At 43.1% G+C, this 14,430-nt stretch overlaps 1 protein-coding gene across 13 annotated transcripts in view; it reads left to right on the plus strand.

Annotated features, from left to right (window-relative positions):
* Window positions 1-14,430, plus strand: part of LOC128329859 (poly(rC)-binding protein 3-like) — a 469,417-nt gene that overhangs the window by 243,046 nt on the left and 211,941 nt on the right. The window contains exon 1 of one of the 13 annotated variants that reach the window (XM_053261680.1): window positions 6,133-6,156. The exons of 11 other annotated variants lie outside the window; for them this stretch is intronic. The gene's annotated coding sequence lies outside the window, so the exon portion shown is untranslated. Of the gene's footprint in view, window positions 1-6,132; window positions 6,157-14,430 lie in introns of those variants that run through there. One more of the 13 variants, XM_053261684.1, reaches the window with a different exon arrangement.

Here is a 14,430-nt window from a genome sequence, read left to right on the forward strand (position 1 = left end):
GGCACTTCAGGGACTGGTCTATTAATCTTTGTTGGTCACATGTGGTCCACAGGTTGGCAGTTTGACACCACTGCTTTAAGCCCTGGACAAGCTCTGCCCCATGGAATCAAACATTGGTTTCCCTATAGCAAGAAGAATATATGAGGTTTTTCTCTGAGGCAGACCTTGCCTCACTATCAAGGTGGTCTGACTTGCTTACTTTGTTGAACTGTTGACTTAGTTTGACCTCTGTTGTGTTCCTGACCAACTACAGAACTCCTAGTTCCTCAATCTGCTCAGCTTGACTTCTGCCACATTCCTTGCCTGCAACTATTGGTTTTGCCCCGAGTCCTGACTCTCTGCTTGGCTCAATATCATGAATGTTCCCAAATTCTGGTTACTGGTTTAATCCCTAGTTGTCTGGTTCTCCTGGTACTAGCTCTAAGCCTTGTACCATCTAGCTGATGCTGCCCACAGCTACCTTGCTTCACTCACTGCATTGACAATTCAACCCTTGGTGCCTAACTCGGGTCTTGGTTCCTAAATGATTATGTATGGACAATTCAAAGCCTTGGTTCCTAACTCTCTCTGAATAGACAATTTAACTTTGGCACCTAACTACAGTCTCAGACCTTTGGTCTGAGGTCTCACTGTACAGACTCCCAAAGCCTTGGTATTTAACTGTCATCAAACAGACAATGCAATCCCTTGGTCCAACTACGATCTCTGTACCTAGTCCTCACTGTATGGTCACTCTAATACCTCTGTACCTACTGTATCACCTAGTCTTCAGTATATAAATCAAGCTCATCTCCATATCTAGCCCCTTCCATACAGATGACTCAGTTCCTTAACAATTAATAATTTATCTAGCTCTTGATGCACAGTCTGTCCAACTCTTGATACTGAACTGTATTTCTGCACCTAACAAACCTTGACATTCACTATACAGACAATCCACAGTCCCAGGTACTGTCCTCTTCACTCACTCACTAACACACAGTTCAACACTTGATGTTGAACTACTATATTGATACCTATTTGTGTACAGATGCCTAGTACTCCCCAACACACAGTTCAGGGGTGTCATGAGCCCAACTTTCATCAGTGACTCAATCTGACCCTGAAGAGGCAGGTCCAGGTCCAGGTCCTGAGGGCAGCCCAGAGCCTTAGTCCTGAAGAAGCAGAGGTAGCACCAGGCATAGCCCCAGACCCCAGTGATGATCCAGAGCCTGAGGAAGCCTTGGAGTTTAACCCTGAAGAGGCAGGACCAGAAGCAGCCTCACTGAATCCAGTGGGAGTTAAGGGATGGGATTCCTTGATATGACTTCTTCTGAGCCTGAGACCCCAAAGAATCTAGTCCCTCCTCTTTATTTAGCAGGGGGAGATCAACGGGCCCTAGCCATCCCCAGTACAGCATCCCTCTAGTGTCTGTTGTTGTTCTTGTTGCATTTATTTTGTTTCTTTTTTAGATTGTGAGCCCTTTGGCGACAGAGAGCCCCATTTTATTTATTTATATTCATGTAAACCGCTTTGGGGACTTTTGTTGAAAAGTGATATATAAATATCCATTGTATTCGTATTCTTCCAATATTTTCCCCAATATATGAGCATCAGTGCTGGCAGTGAACAAAGCAGGATCAACTGGAGAGGAGGAGGAGGAGGAGGAGTGCCAGTCTTCAAACCAGGAGGCTACCCCTTTAAAAAGTTGCTTTCTGATCAGAGCAGAGCCTAGCAAGAGTGGACTGGGATTTCAGACTGAGTATTTCAGGGCTCAGTCTACCTGTCTGATGCTGGGTCAAACGTGCCCCATGGCTCTGGCCATGGTGCTACCCAAAAGCCTCAGCCTTGCTGTTCTGCTTGGCTGCCTTGGCTGGCCACCAACCCCCGTAGACCTTGCAGTATGGGACAGGACAGGACAGGACAGGACAAAAGGTTTGGTACCCAACATTGCCTTTAGTCCCGGTGCCTGGGTGCTTATCCTATGCTTTGCTGTATTAATTTCCCCATATTAGTACCTACCTGGATTTTGATACTAATATGGGCAGTTTGCATCAAGAACACTTGGTGCTCCTATCATGGAAGCACACAACATCATGCTTACAGGATGCTTCTCCTCGGTCTGGTAGGACATCTGGTGCTTTTTTGGAGGTTGTATGTGAGTACGGCCTCTGTTAAATAAGGTCTGAATTGGGCTACAATGTTGAACACTTTAATTCCTGCCTGGAATCTTTATATTGACACCTTCCTGTCCAGAATCTTGGTGAATCAAGGTTCCTACAACTACTACTATGGGTGACATTTGGAGATCCACCTGATTTGAGTTCCTTTGTAATGCAGAATGAATGAATGGATTTTATTATTACAGTCAATGACCAGCAACCAAAAGATAAAATTAAAAATAAAATTAAAGTAAAATAAAATCAAAACAACAGGACTGGGTAGTAGAGCATCAGAACATATACATACAGAGGTCTCAGTTAAGTTTGATCAACTGCTCCCATCTCAGTTTACATGCTGTGGCACAGAATCTTGCTACCCCAGCTGTAATTGCTGTATACTGGTCTGCCAGAAGGAAGGAACTGTAATACTCTTCCGATTGACCTGCCGTATTTTTTAGAAGTGGCTCACTCCAGGCAATGCAAATGTCCATATAATATAAACAGTATAAAAGAACATGTAAGATGGAAATAATTTGGCATTTGAAACACATCTAGGCACCTGGAATATGGCAAGAAGGAATCTTGACTGAACCACTTCCATGGGTTTGAAGATACAGGTGGAACAGATCTGGACCCCGTATAACATTTGTGCCACTATTTTTGACCCGGTATACCTTAACAGCCACTGGGATGAAATAGCCCCCTCTAGTGTGGAAAAAAATAGTATAGCAGATGCACTCCTGTGCACTTTCTGCAGCATGTTCACATTGTGCCCCCCATATACCATTTGCATGAAAAACTATACCCAAGTACTTATAGCTCCTAACCTGCTCAACCCCATTCCCGTTAATTTACCATTTGTGTTTTTCCAGTCTTTTGGCAAATACCATAACTTTAGTCTTTTGGGTGTTTATGACTAGGAACTCATCTTCACAAAACTGTGTAAGTTTTGTAGTGCTCTCCTCATACCAACTAATGTCCTCAACAGTATAGCCTCATCGTCGGCATAAAGTAGGATTGAGATGGGTCAGCCTGCTAGCTTAGGTGAATGGAGAACAGAAGGGGAATTTAAAAATTAATACAGAAATTAAACAGAAAAAGAGCAAGGATACATCCTTGCTTAACCCCCTTCCGCATAGCTACAGGTTCAGAGAGATGACCTTTGTTACTGCACTTTACTTTCAGTGAAGTCTTTTCATATAGAATATGGATGAGCAGGAGTAATTGTGGGTCCATGGAGGTGTTGGACAGTTTGCTTCAGAGTCGTAATCCGGTGATGGAGTCAAAGGTGGCTTTAAAATAAATAAATGCTGCATATAGAGAGGAGGAGGGTTTACCAGCACACATTTCAGTCAAATGCCATAAAACCAAGGCCTGGTCCAATGTGGACCATCCAACTCGGAACCCAGCCTATTCATCCCTAAGGATATTCTATTGCTCCACCCAGTCAATAAGCTTGTTACAGAGATGTGTGGCATACATTTTACTAACTATGCTCAGCAAGCTTATTTGGTAATAGATGGATTGAAACATTGACCTTTCTTGTAGATAGAGACAATAACTGCAGTACCCATTCAATATACCCGATCAATATAAGAAAAAAGTTTTGCCAAAACTGGGGCCCGCCAATCAATATTTGCTTTTGATAGCTCTACAGGGATCAGATCTACTCCAGGTGCCTTGCCCAATTTTAACTGGGACACTAAGCTAACAATTTATTGGGTGGTGACAGGAGACCAAGCAGGAAGACAGTCTAAATGAAGCAGAAGGGATGTATCCCTGGTATAGTCAGCCAAGTATAAGTCTTAAAATGTGTCACCCAGGTATCTGCCGAGATGTAACACCCCAGCTTTGAGGAGTTCCCATTGGAACTGGTCGACACAATCCTCCAGAATGCTCTGGAGTCTTTCGTTCTGGAGGCTGTATATAACTGTTCCTAGGATTCCCTTATTGCAATTCTCATTTTCTTTCTTATTGATTTATTTTGCTTCTTCTGTTCTAATATTTTTTGAGCTGTCACCACATCCATGTTAGCCCTGTACAACTTGAATTTTGTGACAAGGCACTTTTTTGCTGCAATACAATCTTGGTCAAACCAACTATAAGATTTACATTTCCCACTGGAGCTGGTTTTAGTAGCTTGACAAAGACAGTGCTGGATCTTCTGGACAAGGGTTTGATAGTTAATAAGGACACCAACATTTGTGGGCTCTGACAGGAGGAGTGCATGGAGTTGCAAAAAGTCATCTGTAGCCAGAAGATGCTCTTCTAATCATGAAGACCAACTGGCCCTTATTAACCTAGAACCTTCACAGAGGTCAAACTGGGGAACTTCCTTGAGGAGTACTCCCTCCCCTAAAATTTCTAGGGTAAGGAACAGCGGATGGTGATCACTCTCTATTCATCCCTCTATGTTAAATTGAATCAGAGAGCTCAGCACATTTCATGAGACAAATATGTAATCCAAAACACTCGCTCTTAGCCCAGACCAGTGGATGAACTTGCCCACAGTATCTTTCTCCATTGCCCTGTTTAGCCCAAATAGATCTAATGCATTCATTGTAAGAACCAAGTAAAGGACCGCTAGGTTGAATATCTGATCTTTAGACTGACATCTCTGGAGTGGGGGCGGACAGTTCCTTTCCGGTGGGTAGCTTTGATTGGTTATATACAAATGGTCATCCTTTGGCCTCATTCTGGCATTGAAGTCACTTCTTATAATGAAGTAGAAATTTTGGAATTGTACCAAGAGATTGTCAATATAATTTTCAAGGCCTTCCCATATCATCTTAATGCTAGCGTGTGATTTCTGGGGCGGTATATACACATTTATGACCAGCATAGGATATTTCTTTGACTTGATGACAATTGTAAAGCTGAATATTGTTGCTTTGTATTGAACTCCCTTTCCTAAGATATCTATTCAGAATCTGTAACCAGTCAGTCAACTATATTCCAGACACTATAGGATTTATATATCTATGCTTTTCACCCTGACAAATGCAGAAGTGTGGATGCTGCAGGTCTATGCTACAGAACTGTGCTTCCCTTTTTCACCATCCAGCTCTGCTCTCATGACTTTACAATGTGATTTGTATAAAAGTCTCTCACAAGGGTTGATGGCAGCCGCTGTTGGGAACCCACAATGGCCAACCTTAAGTCAATGAATCCCTGGAGAACATCTAATAATATTATACCTCTGACAAGACCTCAGATCTTTGGATTGTGAACTAATTCAGGAAAACAAATACTCGCATTATCCCCATTCCTACCATCCTCTCTTGTAAATGCCTGAGTTTTGTAGTGATAGACCTCAATACATTGCAGCTTGCCTATGAGTGCATCCACTGCACATGTGATTTCTAACTGCCCTCGGATCCAATATGGACAGAGTCCAAAAGCCTCCATGTATCACTGCCCATTTTCCAGTCTATTTTATGTTGATCCTATCTGAGGACCTTTATAAAAGGAGTACCACTTTCTTCCCCAAAGCCACTTCCATACCATCACAGTGGATACCCCTTGTGGGAATATGGAGTACTTGGCCTCTCCCTCACGGTGGATGGAACCTGGTCCTTTCAAGAATGACAAGCATTTATGCTTACCCTACAGCTTTACTGTTTCTTTAAGTGTCAAAACTTTCCTTTTCATACTGAAACATAATATATTTCCGATTATAAACAATACCATAAAGGCTTACCTAGCAGAATAGTAGGATCTCAGGTTTTGTTCACTGTTATGAGTGATGCCAACATGACACATCAGAAATGACATCACAATTTACAGGAATATCTAACAATCTGGTGCATTTCCTTCAGCAGGGTCATAGTCACACTGATACTCTATGAGTATAATCTCTCTCCTATATCCCTTTGCCATATACTTCATAATGGAGGTCAACAAAATGTAGGCTTATTGCAACATATTGTAACAAAAATGCATACCATTCCAAACAGAGCTCTGCACAGGCACAGCACTTATACGTGTGAATGCACCCGAAGAGCATCAGTTACAGGTAAGAAACCTGCTTTTCTAGCTGTCCAAAGAAACAATAGCTAATGAAGGCACCTGCATAATGCTGCAGCATGCTCATTACCAAGTGTCATGAGTTTCTCAGGCTGCTTGCCACTTATTCTGCTGTAAGATGCTACACTCCCATTGATCTAAAAGTACATTCTATTACAACTTGTTTTGATTTCTACTAGCAAACATCTGTAGGATGCAAAAAATCAACGGAGCTTGTGAAGGTTTACTGTTGGTTGTTTTTTTAAAATGTTCCATAATTTGTTAATGAAATGTTGATTAACCCTCTGATTTGGAGGTTACGGAACTCTGCTGTTTTTAAATTGATGGTATGCCCAATTGCTCAGGTGAGGGGAAGCAATCTATGGGCTAATTAGTGTTTTCCATTAGAAAGCACATAATAATTTATGTGAAGCTCCAGCAAGGGGCAGTGCAGGACCAACTACTGAGAATTCAGTTCTAGTGAATGGTGGTATTATATGATTCTCAATGTTCTCAGTGCATCTTCAGTTCATTGTATCCTTTTGATAGTAGGGTTTTCATACTGCAATATGTTACTTAATTTGTTCTTGTTTTCTTTTATATTATGAATTTTTGGTATATTCCCTTTTGGATAGGGTGATGAGGAGCCATTTATTTATGTACACTACCAGCCCAAGATAAAATAGTCTTTATCACGCATGGAAAGATAGTTATCTGGAAACAAAAAACAAAAAAATGGAATTTTTACATAGATGTTTGCTCCTCTACCGTACTTGTTCTGTTATCCAGCAGTATATTAATTTGTAATGGGTAGGCTTGAGGAGTTTAGTTATTGTATGTTATATGTATTTATTTATACAGGGGACAATAATTAAAAAACAAAACAAAAAACTGGTTCCTCTATAAAGGGACAGGACTTTGCATTTTTAAATTTATGTATTATGTTTTTGCAGTAATTTAGAAAATGACAGTGAAGTGAAAGTTGCCCCCACCCCCCACTTTTTTAATTTTAGAATTCACATTCATTTCTGAACTGACTGGTAGCATTAGCAGAAAGTAGAGCAAGCCACACGTACAATATGATGGTATTGAGTGATGAGCTCATTTTCAAATGAATAATGTCCATTCAAAGGAAGGGGTTCACTTAACATAAATAAGAGTAAAGCAAGCTCAGAAAATCCATGCTTCTTCTCAGACAGCATGGAAATCCTTTTTGAAAGAAGGCTTCAGCACTATTGTGTCACACATCTGGCAACAAAGAACAGAAAAATAGAGCAGCCCTCTGTACCAGGAACCTTTTAAAGAGGTCATGATCCTATTAAGGCTTCTACTCCTTTCAGTCTCTTGATGTCATTGGAGTTGAATGGAGAACAAATTGGAACAGAGCCGTGTGCTTTGTTGAACTGCTTAATAAGGCAAATTACTCAAAAAAGTGGGAACTCTAGATGTCTCTGTGTGTGTGTGTGTGTGTGTGTGTATGTGTGTTTCCTCACTTTTCTGCATGTACATTTTTTAAAAACCCACACCTTAGTTGACCTGTACTGCACAAATGGCATCATATTGGAAAGCAGGAATGAACACTTAGACTGTGTTCTCACAATAATGCGAATGATGACTGGGGCCCAGCTAAGACAAGGATGAAGCCAGTTTTGCCGGGAAGCAATGTCCCCATTTGGATAATGAGTTTCAACCCAGCAGCAGCAACTCTCGGTATCCCTTACTCTGGCAAGGCTTCACTGAGCCCTTTCTCATGATCCATGAGAAGGGCTGGGCAGGTGGGTGGGAAGGAAGCTTTCATTACCTTATCTTCCCCACAGACAATCCATGGAGGGCACTGGGTGTGCGAATCACACATCCAAACGATCCTCCACGACCTCTGGCAGCACGGAGGGTCAGTGGCTGGAACACATTGTTCCCCCCCTCCTGGAACTCCCATAATACACCACATGAGTGCACAATGCATTGTGGGTATCTCCCGGTGCCAGCAGTCTTCTTGGGGCTGTGCAGGCAGCTGGGGCTGGCAGACAATCCAGGAAACGGGGCTAAGGGAGCACTTGCTTTCCTGGCCGTGTTTAAGCTGCGGGCTTCGCAGGCAGGGTTGCTGCAGCAGCACCAGCAGCCACTTGCCTCGTGCTTCTCACGAGCAGCCAAGAGTGGGCTTGACTACCTTAGCCCACTCTTGGCAGCTCGTGAGAACAGCCTCACTGTGTCACACACCTCCCTCCCATTGGCTCCCAGGGAAGAAGAGGTGAGCTTGGCAGCTCCTAGCACAATCAGCTATTCCTGGACACACTTGGCCGTTCTAGGCAGGCGGGTCTGGCTCCAAGGCAAAAGGCAGTCACATTAAGTGACAGCTGCCAGAACAGGCACCCCCTTGGACCTTGATGGTGGTGCTAGAGAACAGCTGCTGTGAATGAGAGTCACTACATCCTCTTTTGACTGGCTATTGCAAATGGTCCCAGAGGGTGCCATGGGCTCCAGAGTATGACTGGAGTATTTGCTGGCGGCTGCCATCCACGGCACCATGCCCTTCACGTGTTGGAGCCTATCTACCTTCTTGTTCCTCAAGTGGGCTGCACACTCAGTGTTAACAAGCTGGCCCTTACTGTGGAATGCTCCCACACACCTGTCCAGAGATGGAGGGGAAACACTATTATCATCAGCCAGGTCTGCGTTCAGTTGCCTCTCCTCTTCCGCCTTTTCCTCTGCCATCTCCTCCTCCCATGAATCAAATAGTGGGCACAATGAAGACTCTTCTCGTGCAGGGAAAAGAGTGCATGGGGTCCGCAGGTGGCCTTCAGGTGCAAGTGTTTCCTAGTCCTGGTCATCTACTAATGAGCATGATTGGAAGCTAGGTGTGGAAGTCCCCTACCCTGCATGTGTAGGTGACAACAAGGTATTTTACGGGTCCAAAGTGTTGGGAACGGTGGTTGTGGCCAGAGGGCAGGGAATCCCCTTGGTCTGTGCTTCCATGTGCACAATGGCCTTCCATACATTCAGGATGACCTCCTTGAGTTAGACACTGAAACACTTTCATTGGTACCATCTGCACAACCAGGCATCCACCTGAAGTATTCTTCTCTCTCTTTGTAGCCCTCTTCCTTTTACAGGAAGAATGGATAAGAAGACCATGATCTCCAAGATCATTTACCTTTCCTCCCAGTGCTTTTCAGTAGTGTCATTCATTCTCATTCATCCATTCCTATGTGCGTGTGTAAGAAGTAGGGATATGCACAAATTGAATTTTTCTATTCAACATGAATTAGAATCAAATTAGATTTGAATTTCAAAAATTCATTTTGAATTTGAATTTAATTCAAAAATTCATTTTAAATTTGAATCAAATTTGAATCAATTTGAGCCTGTTTAGGCATAACCAATCAGGGGCTGAATGGTTTCTGAAAGGTGCCAAACAACCCTCAAATTGAATAAGAATCAAATTTCAAAAATTTAATTCAAATTTGAATCTAATCACTCTTTTGAAGGGGTGATTCGATTTGAATTTAAATACCCCAAATCACCCAGATTTGAGTCAAATCAATTGAAATTTGAATCAATTTGCAGATCCCTAGTAGGAAGAAGTAGTGATCAGAGAACTTGATAAGCCTTGATATTCTGGATCCATGTACCAAGGAGAAAGGATGTAGCCAGACCAAAAAATGCTGGAAAACTACAAATTTCAGTATGCTGGGGCTCATGAAATACCCAAATGCTATGTGGAGGTGTACTTGGAAAACTAATATATTATTCTCTACTATGCATTGTAGTATCACTATTACATAAGTTTTAAAAATAAATGGAGAATTTGACTTTTCCCAGATATCCTGAAAATAATTAAAGGATATGCAGAGTAAACTGTGTCACTGCTTGGAATGTATTCTAGTATTTTATAAAGACAATTAAAAGGAGAGAAAGAGAGCAAGAAACTCCCAGTGGGCCTTAATACTAAGGATTTCACACTGATTCAAAGACAAACTCACCATTAAATAGCCATATTATTAAGACATCACATTTAACTCACTTATCATAAGAAGCAAAGTAAGAGCAAATGAATACAATCCTAGCTCATAAGCTTCAGCTCATTATTCACAAGCCCTGATTCTCTGTACATAGTGCCAAACAGAATATGTGTACAGTGACTTATATTATATTATTTTTTTTAAAAAAAATACCTGTAGCCCCTTTGGGGGCTTCTTAAAGGCTGTGGGGTGGGTCTGCAAAGGTTCCCCCTCCCCTTGCTGGCCTCTAGGGCTTTGCAGGGACCATTTGAGCATGTACGGTTGCTGCCGTGCATGCTCAAATGGCCTCTGTGAGGCCTGGCATGGCCTTGGGCCTCACAGAGGCCATTTAAGCATGCACAGTGGCCATTTTGTTTTCAGTGGCCATTTAAATTTTCCCCCAAAAAATTTAAAAATGGCACCCCCCCTTCAAGTGGCGCCCGGGTCACGTGCCCTGCCTGCCCCACCCTAGATACGCCCCTGTCCATCAGCATACTCAGAGCAACTCTCATTGGAAAGATATGCAAGTGATTTCTTAGTTCCAATAGTTCAAAATGCCTTCTGATTATCCAGCTCTTGGCAATCAATCTTTTCCATGCAGTTTCCTCTCTCTCAGAGATCTCACCTGCCTCCTCCATAGCATCGCTCTGCTGTTTTCCTTGCTGCAGTGTACTGTGTGTCTTGTCCACAAACTCCGCATTCTCTTTCATGAGGCAAAGTTAAATACCTGTTCCTCCACTCCTCTTTACCTTCTCTTCAAACAGAGTAACCAGCTTACATTTGCTGCTGGAGAAGTATTGCTTTTAAGCAAGAAAACAAACATAACATACATTGCAGGTCTTCACCACAGAGCCTTTGCAGTTCATCTTGATATGGATTCTGGTGATAATAATTGTAGTCCCCACTCCACAAGTCCTACTAATTTCTATGGTATTTAGCCTCGGGTAAGCATGCACCAGATTGCAGCCTCAGTTCCCATGATGAAGAACTGGTGTACATGACAAAATGCACTGGAATTCTGCTGAGATTTGGATTTATTATGAATGCAATCTATTGCATATTCACCTAGTAAGCATCACTGAATATCATGGGACTGACATATGAGTAAATATTCTTAGAATTGGATAGTGCGTATTATTATATTAACTGATGCTGAGTTGGTTGGTATGACTCTCTTTGCTTTCTATAAATTAAAAAGCTTTAAGTGTGGACTTCAGGACTGTAGAAAACTTCAGGAGCTTATTCAGCTTTGGGCCACTATGGTATGGCTCAAAAAAGCACTATTAGGTTGGAGCTGAAGCATACAAGGCTGAACCCTTTGGCTCCCCTGAAGTTTCACTTGGGTTCTTCCCACCCTCACTCTTAAATTACTTATAGAACCCAGCAAGAGACAGGCTGCTTCCATCGATCTTAACTCTCAGCCACAAGGGGGCAGGCAGCCATCTTCTGCAGCTTGACTCTTAAAATGATTGTTTCCCCTTCCCCTACAGTTCTGGGAATAGTGTGGATATTTCTGAAATTTGTTGTCTTTTCTTATGCTGAGCTCATAGCTGCAGCCTCAGAAAAGACTACATTACCTAGGGGGACCTGGGCCATTCTCAGAACTCCAAGGGAATTATTTTTAAGGTCATTTTAAAAGTCAAGTAATGGAAGATGGCTGCCTGCTCCCTCATGGCCAGGAGTGAGGAAAGTGGTTTGTGTCTGGCCCCCTGCTTGGGCCTAAGTAGTTTGGGGGGTGAGGCCAAGTACTGAAGCTTTGCTTTGGGAGCCTGTAATATCCAAAGCAAAGGAGGACTCGCCAAAGTAGGACCAAAGCAAATAGGGGCGCCTATAAAGCTCTGAGGCAGTCCCCAAACTGAAACTATTTCGCACAGTCCTGGTGAAGTGTATCTAATGAAGAGACTAATTCTCAAGTTGTGGCTGTTAGGATTTAGTAAATGGAATTGATCTTTAAAAGCTGGAAATAAGATACATCAGTTAAAGTTATTGTTTGTATTCTGTCTGATTGCAAATAATTCATGTTGGTTCACTGATTTTTAAGCCTGAAGACTAAATGGGGTTCACTTAACCAAGCTCAGAGTCTTCAATATGTACTTTAATGAGAAGATGTCACGCTCTCAGGAGGTTTTATTAAAATAAAATGTGACTTCTACAAAACCTGACAGCTGAGCATTTAGCTTACAAATTTGATTGTGGCTGTAGAACAAGGAGAAAGAATACAACTATTCTAGGCTGTCAGTGCAAGGCTGAAAACAAGAACAGATCTGTTATAATAGGTTGGCCTGTGCAGCTCAGATAGCGCTTAGTGGGGGTGAAGCTATGTTCTGCTAGCTAACTGATTTTATCATTAGCATCCATGTGTTTTTTGTGGTAATATTAATTTGGGATTTTTTAATGGGACAAAAATCAGGCTGAAAATAGAGGCTTCAATTCAGGGACATGTTCTTGGGTGGATAAAAATGAGGGTAGTGAGGTCTTTGCAAAGAATAAAAAGCAGCTAGGCGCATGACCACATACATGCATGGAGGCTGCACCTTTTTATTATCTTAATCAATAAAAATTTCAGTTAATTTAATTGATTAATTAGTGGACAAAGCTTCAGAATTTCAATCAGTGCAGTTGTGAATTTAAGTGCATACTTGTTTATTCTGGGGAGGAACTATTTTGGTTCTGGTGAGGTACTGCAATTGGAAATAGGTGAAAAAATGAAATATTTAAGAAGCGCTTTCCTCTTAATAACTAATGGCACATTTGTGTTTATTTTACACTTTCTTCATGATCTCAAATGTTTTGACATGCAAATTAATGCAAATGAACTTGAAATTAAATGGTCAGCTAAAAATCCTTTCATTGATAGCCCTAATATATATATATATATATATATATATATATATATATATATATACACACACACACACACACACACGCTAGGGTGCCTGTGTCCGTGTCTGCGTCCGTGTCTCCGGTGGGTGTTCTGCGCATGCGTGGCGCGCGCGTGCACAGAACACGGCGAAAGGGAAGCGGAGCGGGCGGCAGCTGCCATGTTGGGAGCGTCGGGGAGGTGCCCTCCCCGCAGCCGCAGCAGGGGGACTGGGCCCGATGGCGGCGGAGGCCGCGGCGGGGCGACTGGGCCTGATGGGGGCGGCGGCGGCAGGGGGACTGGGCCCGATGGTGGCGGAGGCCGCGGCGGGGCAACTGGGCCTGATGGGGGCTGCGGTGGCGGGGGGTGACTGGGCCCGATGGGGGCGGTGGCGGCCGCAGCGGGCGGACTGGGCCCAATGGCGGTGGTTGCGGCTGCAGCGGGGTGCAGGGCCCGATGTCTGCGGCCGCGGCGGGTTACTGGGCCCACTGGTGGCGGCAGCTGCGGTGGGGGGGACTGGGCCCGCTGGCGGCGGCGGCCACACTTGGCCCCGCCGGCCACGTGGTGATGGTGGTGCGGCGGGGCGGGGGCGGCCCGGCGTTCTTCTAGCGCCCGTTAATGTAATGGGCCTAATGTGACTGGTGTATATACACACACACACACACACACACACATACATACATACATACATACACACATTATTTTTTGCAAAGGGACATTAAAAATAAATGAGCCCTAAACACTTGTTTTAAAAAAAACAATCCCACATCTCTTACTTAACAAACCAGGGTGTTTTTCACACAGGGCTTTTAGCTCACATCTCCTCCAGGATGGAGGGTGTGCATTCACATGTCTGCCAGATTTACGCCCAAGTCCCTGCAAGCTAACGGGGAGCACTTCAGCCACGATTCAGGTTTTTCATCACATATTACAGTGTAGCCCAATTTATATCTGGAGTTATATCCACTTTTTTGTGTCAGTTTTTTGGGGGTAACTTCAAACTCATAGTAAAGCCTCGCAGTAAACTCGTGGTAAAGCCTGCTGTGAGAAATGTCCAGGTTATCAGATCCAGTCTTCAGCATCTCACATGTAAGCTGATCTTACATGGCTTCGTGTGCCTGTTATGGTGATGTATTGAATCTACTCAGAGGCGTATCTAGGGAAAATAGCACCTAGGGCAAACACTGAAATTGCGCCCCCTGTCCAAGCATCTGACACCCATCTTTCAGATAACTTTACCATAATATCAGCTGAAAAATACAAATCAAGCTCTTTAATCTTTTAATATTTCAAAAACGATTTAGCAGTAGACTTAGCCAGACCAAAAAATGCTGGAAAACTACAAATTTCAGTATGTGGGGGCTCATGAAATACCCAAATACTATGTGGAGATGTACTTGGAAAACTAAACAGAAGTGCCTGTCTA

This window comes from Hemicordylus capensis, chromosome 6, assembly GCF_027244095.1.
Source record: "Hemicordylus capensis ecotype Gifberg chromosome 6, rHemCap1.1.pri, whole genome shotgun sequence".
Taxonomy (NCBI): domain Eukaryota; kingdom Metazoa; phylum Chordata; class Lepidosauria; order Squamata; family Cordylidae; genus Hemicordylus; species Hemicordylus capensis.